This window comes from Carassius gibelio, chromosome B13, assembly GCF_023724105.1.
Source record: "Carassius gibelio isolate Cgi1373 ecotype wild population from Czech Republic chromosome B13, carGib1.2-hapl.c, whole genome shotgun sequence".
In the NCBI taxonomy this organism is placed as follows: Eukaryota; Metazoa; Chordata; class Actinopteri; order Cypriniformes; family Cyprinidae; genus Carassius; species Carassius gibelio.
In genome coordinates, this window is record NC_068408.1 from 12,964,855 (window position 1) to 12,977,954 (window position 13,100).

The following is a 13,100-nucleotide window of genomic DNA, read 5'->3' on the forward strand; positions in this document are numbered from 1 at the left end:
ATTTTTGCAGTCAATCTAATCTGGTAATCCTCCCATCTTCCTTCCCGCTGATGACGCTTCACAGGAGAGTGCGGACTGGACTTTTTAATGGCTTTCATGGGTGGGGGAGGAGGAAAAGAAAAGCTGTTTATTGATGGAGAAATATCCTTTCAATACTCATGCAAGCCGTTGAAGCCAACAGAACGCAATAACAACCAATTAAAGCAGTGGCCCATAAAAATAGATCACAGCACAACTAGATTAAACGATAATTTAGGTCTCAATTCAATAAGAGTGAGGCAAAGCAATTTAGATCTTCACAATAAGCAGGAAATATAGAATGCATTTGTCAACACCATTTGCATAGAAATGACTTTTCATCACTTTCCATTATTGTGTGAATTTCGCTTGAGCCAATACATTTTCTCAACATAACTCAATGGAAGCAATTGGTCTGGAGTTAACAGCATTAGGTCTCTGTTCTCGAAGCTACAGAAACAAATTGCTGTTGGACTTTTTCTCAACTAAAAATCGAAGCATTCAAATAGTTTCACTTGTTCCAAGCCTAATCTAATTTTCGAGCGAAATGCATCTAATGTTTCAACCTGATAACGGTTTGTGTTTCCAATTCTGCCACCATTTCAGCTGTACAATAAATTGAATTTTAAAGATGTACAGCAAAATTGGCTTATAATAGCTTAATTGCCATAATAATTTAACTGACTTTGTTTCTCTCAAGCTTTAGAGTAAGAACAGCCCGTTTAGCTCCAAAATGCGAGCGTGTGTGAATAATTTCCAGAACAGAGTCAGATGTATGCAAGTCACGCAACCAGATCTCTAAATGACAGAAGTAACTTTGCGAGCTCTTTCATTTCAAGGACACTGAAGAAAGTGCTAATCTGAAGCATCCAAGCATGCAATCAATCTTTTTTTTTTTTTTTTTTTTTCTTTTGATAGTTTACATCTCTATGCATTGTATATTTCATCATCTTTGTCTAATGCGGTCTTCGAGATTGTCGTGATGCTCTTTTAACCAGTGAATAAAAGCGGTCCTAGCACAGCATTAAATGATGGAGGATAAATATGTGCTGTAATAACCTTGAATCTGTGGCAGAATATCATGCTGTGGGATAGATTTACATAACAAAAGATGTCTCTTGGAGCTCAATCACAAGTAAAGAGAGCCGAAGCGGGAACATGGCATTTCACAGGCTACATATTATGAGTATATTAATAGATGATGACGCTCCTCAATCCGGGTTGACTTCAAAGATATGAGCCCTGGGATAAACACGTATTAGCACCTGTGATACCAAGCTGGCTCTCTCACACTGTTACCTGCAGGATCCTCTGAAATACTCAGGGTGGCTGTATTTGTTGCCACACATGGCATATAACATTTTCCGTTGCACTAGCAGAGAAACTTGGTGATAAAACGATGGCCTGAGAGACCACATATCGACATGCTGATAGCGGTCCAGATTGTCTTAACAATGTGCTTTGTCTTCATGGGACATGCATGCAGTAAAAGGTCATTTAGGTCCTTAATTAACCCATAGGGAAATTATATCTGCTAGAGAAGGAGAGATTGAATGAGAAAGTTATCTAACCTCACAAATGCCCCATGATGTATATGAAATACTAGATTGGATTGGACTGATTCTGGCCAGTCTCTTTAAGACAATTATCTTTATTCGCCATCCTTCTTGGTAATGTCTGTGGTCGCTCTGGTTTTTTCTCAAGTTCAAGTTCAAGTTGAGCTTTATTGTCATATGGGGACATAGAGTGTAATGAAATGTTGTGCTTCACAGGACCACACTGCTACATAAATACAGACATACAACAATTTAGTAAAACAGTATAAACCTATACTCAACTAACCTACTGACAGATTTTGAACATGAATGTACTATATATAAATGTTTACCTATACATAGACTGAAAAAGAAAAATATATATACGAATGCTTCATATAGTACTGTACATGTGCAAAGAGAAACATCATAAATCAAGCAGCTGGATGGGGAACAGTGCAAGATGATTTGTAGTGCATGAGCATGTAAACACATATTACCGAGTCTTTTGTGGGATTATGTACATAAAGCAGTGTGTATGAAAAGTGTCTAGTGCGCATAAAGGAGAATTGCACAAAAATTATTTGAATTGCACAGGAGCAGTTTTGGGTAATAGGAGAAAGTCTATAACTTTCAAAGCTAATTTCAGTGACAGATTTTAAAATTGGAATCAGATCTGACAATAATTGAATACATTTTCTTCATTTGCACTAAAATTATAGCTAAAAAACAGGTTACTCAAATGTGCAATTTTAATTAAATTTTATGGCTGCTATAAGTGTTTACCATTTCTTCCTATAAGTATCTTTTCAAGTGGTCCTTCTCTTACCTCTTTACACTGTCTGATCTGGCCTTGATCTTCACATCCTAAATGGCTGATTTCTCCAGTGTTAGTGCTGTTCGCCATTAGCATTGATGTAGCATGCTGCCATTTAGTTTCAATGCAAATCATCTGTGCCGAAGTACGCCCTGACTCTTTTCTCATAGGAAAGAAAACAGTGAAGATTTGAACAAAAGAAAATGCTTTCACATTCTATCTGAGAAGGCATTTGCAAATCGTGAAAGATGCAGAATAGAGAATGGCATTTTGATAGAGTGCTCCAGCAAAACCAAGAAATCACTGGTGTTCACACAATTGCATCTGGCACAGGGAACTTGGCAAGGCCTTCTAACATCACAATTAATTGGTCTCATCCTGCAACAATCTAATTTGTTACAGTGACACGAAGCCGTTAACGATGAAGAGCGGTGACAGGGTTATCAATTAAGCTGGTCTCTCCCTGGCCTGTTCACTTCTGTTTGGAAACTCTCTTGATTCTGTTCGTTTAGTCCCACTGGGAGCTGGATGAATCTTCATGGTGGAGTGGAGTGGAGTATACAAGACTGGAAGGATAGTTTTCATTTCCATGCTGGAAGGACATGCTGTCCCTGCCACAGCCAGCCTGCTGACTTCTTTCTCACCTTCTGATAAATAACGACACCCCTTGGTTTTCATCTCCACCGGAAAAGGGACACTCCCCGATCAAAACTGTATTGCTCAGAGGTTGCTCTTTCATAACTCAGTAGACTCAATGGAGGTCCCATTAGATTTCATTTAAGCATCTGTATCCAATGTAATCGGCGGTTAGAGCGCGTGCTACAACACGCTGCGCTGTGTGCTCTTGTGGAGCTCCAATGACAAAATTCCTGGGAGAAATAAAAATAGAAGCAAATGAGACAATCGTAGGCAGAGAGTAGGAGCATAGTGTGATAAAATTCATGTGGATAGCATCGCGGAAAATTTGGTCTTGCTACTAAAATGTTTGAGTTCATACTGAAATCTGACTTTTGAATGCAGACTCTGCAAATTTGAGCAGTTTGCCAAGTCTGCACTTGACAGATTCGGTTCAGTTAAAACTGATATATGAATGCAACATGGACCAAAGACATCTAAACAAACAGGATGTGAGGTCACAAGATGCAACCCTGAAAAGGACAAAATGCTCAAGCGTACCCTGGTTCTTCTCGTCAAAGTAACTGTTGCTACGATGCCCATTACAGTTCAGTACAGTCAATGGAGAGTGAGTGCAATGAAGTAATTCCTGGCACTGATCCGACATTTTAGAAATTATCAGAGAATTATAAGCTGGTAGAAATACCAATAACATCATATGTACACACATACAACAAGCAGATTAGACTATGTTCAATAAGTTTGCAATATATATACAAAAAAAACTGTCCAATCCAATGACAATGTCCTTGTGGTTTTTTAATCATCTCAGGATTCAGTGTTAAAAAGAGGCCTAAGTAAAAGACTTAATTTGCTCTCAATTTAGTCTCACGGTCGTAAATGAGATTAAAGAAATTACATTTTTCATTGCTGTGGTAGTAATTGGGAAAAACCACACTTTAATATGATTTGAAATGAGATGCAATTATACAAAAAAAAAAAAGCATAGGCTCGTCTCAGCTCAATTTTAAAATATCAAACAACTGAGATATTATAGAGATCTCATTTGCGATCATTGTTTCCAAATGCGCCGACATGACTGGACAGAGTCTAATTTACAGACCCTTGTCTCTATTTTAGTGTTCTGTGCTTTAAAATCCTATTTTTAGAAACACAATACTCATTCAGAGGCCTTTTATATGTATGAAATGGATATGTCCTCCAGCTGAAATGACTACTTTCTAATATTCAGATTTTGTTTGAATGTGGTGGCACTACATTTCAAAGCCATAATTAACTTCCTCCACTTAATGACAGAAGAACTGTCAACATTTAATGAAAATCTTGAAAATGAAAAAAGCTAATGTGAGCAGCCGCTGAAATGTCTTCCTAATCTGTTTGTGCTGTATTGCATTTTTAAACGCCACAGCAGTGCTCTGTTGAACGAGGTTAGCTCCAGTCTGTAGTGAGGATGATATTAGCGTGGAATAGAAAGAGTCACAGACCCTTAGGAGGATTTAGGGCTTGTTGAGGGGCATAGGTTAGGAGTGACTTTTCAAAGTCTTTACTGAACTTTCTCAATTAAACAGCACAGATGTGCTTTAGGCCATAATAATCTTGAATGCTGTGATTAGTAAAGCTGCAGGAGTGTAATTCAGGGAATATGAGGAGGTTTGATGTGTATATGTGGCAGACAAATAGAAAGATGACAATAATGTCACATGAAGAATGAATAATGACATCATTCCTGCATACAAATAACAAGCAAACAGTAATCAGATCGTCAAATATTTAAATGTTGTACAGGTCATTCAGCAGTAACCTTTATTGAACAAATAACTGACAATGTAAATGTCAGTTATACACAAACAAATGCTCAATCCCCATGAGGCAAGGTCAGGTTAAAGAAAGGACAATAATTCAACTGTTACTTTGTAAACAAGATAAGTGTGGGACTCAAAATATCTCTTGGCTTAAATCTTTTAACATAAGCTAGAATTGGAAAATATATAAAGGAGGTTAATATAAGTATGTATACTATAAAAATTACTTTTTTAGATTTTCTAATACGCTTTACATCATGTCACATTTAGTGAACATTAAGTGAACCTTTATATTTTTATTTACCTATTTTTATTTCTGATATAGGAGCCCAACGTGTTTATTCCCAGTTCCCCACAAAATAAGAAAGTTTGCTATTAATTTACTAACCCTCAGGCCAACCAAGAGGTGTCTTTTTTCATCCATGGCTCCTGAAATATTGAGGTCTTATGAAATGAAAGGGTCAGTCTGTGCAAGACACTGAACATTATTTACATTTTTCACTTCACCAATATTCAATTTCGAATCGGAAAGGCATTCAAATTTGTTTGATCAAATGAACATTAATCATAACAACAGCATTAGAAAACTGAACTTTACTGTATGAACACTGTATCGTTTAATTAACAGAAGATGAGATAATGAATGAAAAGCTAACCCTACTGTCCACTCCTGTTCTCCATTTCCGTGCAGCCTCATGCATTTATAACTCACCTGCAGACCACACAAACACACACAGACACGATGACCCAAACAGAATCAATCCTCCTTCACAGGGGCCGTATAATTGGTCCACTCTCCCAGAGAAAGCCTGTTAAGTATGCTCCACTGTGAATTATGGATTGACAGCAAAATGGCTAATAAAATATGAATGGCCAGTTTTTGTAGCTTGCGCCTCTCTGTGTGCAGATGTTGGTAGCAAAGCCTGTGTACTTCTAATAAAACACCCGTCATCGCAGTCCAGGAAATGGCACAAAGCTCTTATGAAAACTATGGGCCATCCATAACAATATATGTCATTATGGAGAAGCATCTCATCAACATGAGTGTCTATGCCTATATATTTCACCTGCAATCCGCTGTCTGTGACACTGAGCATTATTTGTCAGCATGCTGTGTGATTTATGCTGGTGTCTGTATGTCGTTAAACCCCTTCCTCCCTTCTTTCACCTGCTCCAGATGCTCTCGTATGCTCTCTTGGGGCAATTTTATACCTTGTGTCGTTGTTTTTTTAGGTGTTTATTTCATTAAATACATCATCCTGTACGTGAGTGGCTTGCAAAAGAGAGAACATAATGAGTGAGTATTGGGTTCATTACACACAACGCGTTTGTGTTGAAAAATGTGAGAGGCAAGTAGTAGAATGGGGGGAAAAAATCAAGGACCAGACTGACGTAAAAACCAGACTTGGGTAAAAGCTTATTTTACCCTGAGCATCCCATTTTTAGAACACTGTGTTTACATAAAAACTATGGAAAAGTAGCCAGTGGAATGCAGTAGAATGCATGTGTGACAAGTTTTCAAATGAGTTTTAATTTAAAAAATATATATATATTTGCATTTAAATTATTATAGAATTTATAATATATTCATAAATATAATTTAGCCTATTTAACTGTAACATATTACGATGAGTTTAAATAAGTGATGAGTAAAAATATAAATCTTATTATCTTACCTCCATAGTATATTATGTTGTATTAAAACTTCTGCTAAGAATAAAATCGTTTTATTTTCCAAAGAAAAAGGTTTCCGGTGTCAGCAGTCTATTATTATATATATTTTTTAAATTAAAAGTTTTTTTAAATGTTACATTTTAGTTACTTACAAGTAGCAGCTTTACATAAAAGGGCTTATTTCAGTATTGAAAAACAAGGTGGACCCATTTATGCAGGGTTAGGGTTAGGGTTAGGGTCAAGCTGCAGTCACAGCGCACTGTAACACATTCACTGTGTGGCAGAATTAAAGGTTTGTGTATGTATGTGTGTGTGTGTTTGCCTAAAGGGGAGAAATATGGTAAAATGATAAGGGCCTTGTGCCATTAGACACAGAATTGAAATCCAAGGATATTTGTGGGTGCCTGCCATGACTGCTGAATGCTGATGTGCCTTTTTACCCCCCACAACCCTTGCTAGAAGGACACGAATGTCTCAGTGTTCACTCACAGCGAGGATGTGATTACTATTCTCGGTAGAGACATACAGGCTATTAAGTTAGATTGTAAAAGCAACCTTGAAATGCACAGACACACTTGACTAAGGTAATGACCCATATCTTTAATTAATTACAGACAATTATAAAACTGATTGACTTGCATAATCCTGGCACACTCCACTTTATAACCTGTAGATTATACTGGGTTTCGAAAAGACCTCAGATGGCTTTAATTATCTTTTTTTCTCGGGTTTCCAGTGCTTTCTTAATTCATCCCACAGTATAAAGATTGATGTATACAGTTAGTGACTAGTGTGAAGTGTTGCTGCTCTTCGTTAACTTGTCTAAATTCAGTCTGCTATAGCTGATGAACAGTCTGTCATCTCATTAAGAATCTAAGGGCTGGTAGAATGACATGCCCAATGAGACACAAGACATATAAGTGTGCGGTGAGCTTGTCATAGTCTTGGCTTTCAGAAAGCAGTACAACAAACAGACCAGATCCATGTCATTAACAGGCCACCTTGCTTACATTTTATCATTGTGGTCTGGAGTAAGTAGCATAAGTAAGTGTTGGTGTAACTGGTTAATAAGTATTTTCATTGTTAATAATGGCAGCAATAATGATTGTTTTGTAAAAGTAATAATAATAATAATTAATAAGAAGTATTAATAATAATGTAATTAACAACAATACTTATTGTTTTATTATCATAGTAATCATAATAGTAACAAACTGTCATTATCCTCATTGTTTGTGTTACTACTTTTATTATGCACTTGTAACTTTGTGTATTTGTTGTAAATGTATCGGAGAGAGAGAGACAGCATTATTATTTTAAAAGAGTGGATGCAAGCTTCAGTATAAGCAGAGGGATTTCTTTGGCACAGTGATATTTTGTTTGAGTAATGGTGTGTTGTATCTAGCACAGGCTTGGCTCTCCATCACTCCCGCACAGATCCAGATAATAGCCCATCTGCTGCCCCTGCGCCCCACAACTGGCTGTCTGACTCATAATGCATACTAAGAGTTATGTCCCACAAGCTCACTCTAACCAAATGTATCCTCACAGTCGTAGCGTATGGACTCACAAACGTTGCTTTCATTACAGAGGAACGGCTGCTCTCTAGTGGTGGAATTACAACACTACAAAGTTGTTTTCAATACCTACTGTATGTATGGCTGCCTGCCCGAATGGCCACATTTACCGCCCGACTTTTGTCTTGAACTCATCGAGTTCTAACATTGTATCACAGTATTAGATTCTATGGAACCAAAGCATTCTTACAATAGCACATATGGGCAATTAAGATTTTCTACAAACATAACCGAGCCTGAGTAGCTGCTTAGCACAACCTATTAGCATATTATTAGCTACATAGCTACATTCATTCGTTCATTCAAAAGAACATTAAGACAAAAATCATGGTATTGCTTTTTGCTTTACAGCAGAACTGATTTTGTTTGCATCTATTATCTTGTTTATCACTGTAAAGCTGCTTTAAAACAATCTATATTCTATGAAGTGCTATATATAAATAAAGGTGACTTGACTTCCCATCCTGGCAGCTTGACTCATGTCTGTAACTCCTCTCAGTCACAGTGTTTGGTGAGACAGGCAGTCATGCAGCTATTTGACCCATTTAAATTAGCTTTGGATGTCCACCAAGAGATTTACGCTCACTTCAGCAGCTCCTACATGCTGATTCAGGAGCAGGCATGCTCCTTACCGTTCTATTAATGGACGGGATGGTAAAGTCATTATTATTTTCGCCTCCTCTTTAAACTTCTCTGCCCACCTTTCCTCATTCTGCTTGTTGCGTTGTTTTTTTCTCTCACAGCCTGGCACAAATGGCTTTTGTAATGAGAAAACCGCTATAAAATGCAGAATGGCTCCCAAAAGTGGCAGGCAAGCAGTTTGCCAAGTATGATTGTCAAATTGCTTAGAAATGACTCTTGAATCTTTGCTATCTCTATAGACACAGATTGCTCTGTTTGGCGGATGAGCAGATTGAGAAGGTCTGAATGCCTGTTACAACTACAAGGTACAGTCTGCAAAACATACAATGGTAGTCAAAAGGAACAATTAAGCTTTTGAATGAGTTTGGAAAAGTTTTTTTGTGGAAACCATGTTAAACTACCATTCAAGAGAAATGTATAATTTTACTAAACAAGGGTGCTCTGAAAGGAACAAGAGTGAATTATAATCTGTTTATAATGTTGCAAAAGATTGCAAAAAATATAAAAAACTCAACATATCTACACAATTATGAAGCAGAACTGCTGAACTGGATGCTTCAACTGTTTTCATTATTAATAACAATAAGAAATGTTTCTTGAGCATCAAATCAACAGTATGATTTCTGAAGGATCATGTGACACTGAAGACTGGAGTAACGGCTGCTGAAAATTAAGCTGTCTCATCACATGAATAAATTTTTTACTGTGTTTTTACTTTTTGATAAAATAAATGCAGCCTTATTGAGAATACAACAATTCTTTCAAAAGCATTTAAAAACTTAATTATCTAAACTTTTTATGGCGGGCAGTAATGAGACTATTTCTTTCAGAAATGCCAATTTTGACACAAAAGCAAAAGCTGAATGGGTGTGTGAGTGGCTGAGTGAATGAATGAGAACGAAAGAGAGAGAATGTCGGCTTGGTATGTTGACAAGCTTTCTGTAATCTTGAATACACTCTTATATAGGCCTCAGAAACAGTTGCACTGATGGGCCTGCGTCTCCCAGCCCCCAACAGGGAGGAAGCTGTAGAGCATGACTTGTGATGAAGGATAATTACCCCACAGTCACTGGAGAGCCTATCCACTTTACTAAACTCACACACACTGAGAGAGATTCATGATGAAAGGAGAACAGAAGGCGATGAGAGAGATAGAGAGGAAAACTAGATGGAAAGAGACAGGAAGAGGCAAAGTGATAAATTAATGATAAATCCACTATAGCGTTAAGAATAGACAGAGTGAACGGGGGAAGACTGTAAGTCCATTTATTTAGAATTGTGAGCAAAATGAAAAAAAGAAAGGGAAAAGATAAGAGAACAAGAATTGAAAGGATTTGAGATTTAGGTCTCAGGATGATCTTCATTTCTCAGGATGATCTTCTTTCTAAAGAGAATTGACTTTGTCCTGTCGGTATCACTTTAAATGTACACATTTTAGATACTTGCCTCTTCAGCAATAAGTTGAGGTCTGATATGGGATTGAAATCACACTGAACTTGCTTCTCACACATGATTGATCAGGATCATGCTTGATGTATTGTGTAAATGACTTGCAGTTGACCTCATGACACACTGGCCTCTGCCCTCATCCTATAACTCACTGCATGCTTCATTTGAAGCTTTTCACAAATGGTAATGCCACCTAGTGGCTCTTTAAAAATGGATACAGCTTCCTATAAACAGAAAATGAATGCATCCTCATAAAATCATGTAACAGATTTAGATTTTGAAAATATATATTTTTTTAATTCAATTTTTTAATTATTACGTAATTCATTAATTATGTAATGAAAATAATTATTTACTTTTACTTTTTTATGTTCTGGATTCATTTAGAATTGCTTACACACATTGATTGGGCTAAGCCGTGAAAATTTGTCAAGAGAAATTTCATGCAATAAATTAATTGTCACGTGAGCAACCTGTCTGACAATTGTAAGTCTTCTAATCGCTGTGCCAAGAGAAATCTGAATCACCCACCGAATCTTGCAGTGAAGGCCAGCGTGAACAGGAGCAAATTTTGGTAAGTATTCTGATTAATTATCTCCCATGACTTTATGTCTCCGTGTCCCCCCGATTGCCTCATAGACAGTAAAACATTGTCTGCGAGCTTCTCTGTCTGTTCATACGGTAATTTCTCTACTGTGCGACAGAGAGTCGCTGGTTATGACCCAACCGTTAGGCTATTTTTTTTTTCTTTTTTTTTTTTTTTTTTTACAAAAACTGCTTCTACGGGGCCATAACGTAAGATACAAGGTAATGGAGCCTTTTATACATTTCCGTGCTTCTTTAGAAATAAGTAATGGACAAATTGAGTCTTTAAATGCCTCAGATGTAAAGTTATTGGCTGTCAAAGTGATGCCAAAATGAACGGGAGTCGATCATACACAGTAAAAGAAATGGACACAGCGACCCTATTGGAACTCAATTGAGACAAGTGAAGCCCATTTTTAGCTATTTTTAGCACTTCCGTTTCTGACACGCAGAATCAAACTAGCTTGTTAACGTCAGCAACCTGTCTGACAGATGTAAATCTTCTAGTAGCTGTGCGTGAAAACTCCCATCGTTAATCTTGCAGAGACGGCGAGCTTGAGCGGGGAGTTCTTTGGCGTGAGTGAGCAGGAGTAAGTATTCTGATTAATTATCTCACTTGACTTTTTATACCTCCACGTCCCCCCGATAGCCTCATAGACAGTAAAAGATTGCCTGCGATTTTCTCCCCCTGTCCATACGGTAATTTCTCTACTGTGCGACAGATAGTCGCTGGTTATGACACAATCGTTAGCCTATTTTTTACAAAAACTGCTTCTACGGGAACATAAAGTAAGATACAAGGTAATGGAGCCTTTTATACATTGTCGTGTATCTTTAGAAATAATTAATGGACAAATGGAGTCTTTAAATGCCTCAGATGTAAAGTTATTTGCTGTCAAAGTGACGCCAAAATGAATGGGAGTCAATGGGATGCTAACGCAAGTGAAGTTCTGCTATAAGATGGCGGCACGCGGCCGACTTCAACTTCCGGTCGACTTCCTTCCCACCTGGAGTCAATGGAATGCTAACAGCAGGTGGGGGTCCGCTAGCCAATGGCGGCGCCCAGGGGTGCTTCAAAAAAAATATGAAACCCTGCCCCCTTGATTTTAACATGGGGAGTCTATGGGACTGTCTCCCTTTTGCAGGCAGTCTCAAGCGGCCAGTCTGGGAATTACAGTTTTAGTCTCTTCCTTGTTGGCTTCTCGAGAGAGTGCGGGAGGTTGCTGCTCGCTCCAAACAGATAAAATCTCGGTAGTCCGAAATTATTTTAATACGAACATTTAATTCATAAATATTAAAAAATTAACTTCACGCAGTGGAAATATTTACATTTACATTTAGTTACATTTAGTCATTTAGCAGACGCTTTTATCCAAAGCAACTTACAAATGAGGACAATGGAAGCAATCAAAAACAACAAAAGAGCAATGCTATAACAAATCTCAGTTAGCTTAACACAGTACACGTAGCTGGAACTTTTAAATAATAGGCTATAATAAATTAAAAGAAAACAGAATAGAAAAACAATAGCGCAAGCTAGTGTTAGAGGTCTTTATTTTTTGCTTTTGTTAATTGTGTAATAAATAAAAAGAAAACGGAATACAAAAAGATTAGAAAGCTAGGTTTTTTTGTTGTTGTTTTTTCGTTATGAATAGAATTAGAATAGTGAGTGTTAAATTTAGAGGGTCAAATATGTGTTTTAATCCGATTCTTGAAGATGGCTAAGGATTCAGCTGCTCGGATTGAGTTGGGGAGGTCATTCCACCAGGAGGGAACATTTTAAAAGTAAAAGTGAATTTGTGCTTCTTTGGGATGACAAAATCAAGCGACGTTCACTTGCAGAACGCAAGCTTCTAGAGGGCACATAAGTCTGAAGTAATGATTTTAGGTAAAGGGGTGCAGAGCCAGTGGTGGTTTTGTAGGCAAACATCAATGCCTTGAAATGAACTGAAAATAAGGAAAGCAGTGCTGAAATGGGGCGGGGCTGCATATAAGCTCCATACACTATACCGTTTCAAAGTTTGGGGTCAGTAAGATATTTTTTTTAAAAGTAATTAATACTTTCATTCTGCAATTTTACATTAAATTGATTAAAAACAGTAAAACAATTGTAAACCACTTTGCAGCTTTAAGCTTTGCGTCACCTTAATAAATTACTTTTTAAATTATATTAGAATAGAAATAGATTTTTTTAAATAAAATTTATAAAAGGTTTATAAATATCAAATTTTTTGTATAGTATTCAAATAAATTCAACCTTAGTTACCATGAGAGACTTCTTTCAAAAACATCAATAAAGCTCAACATCAATAAAAAATAACACATTTGAAGCCAGCCTAATAACTTTATGAAATAAATAATGCAT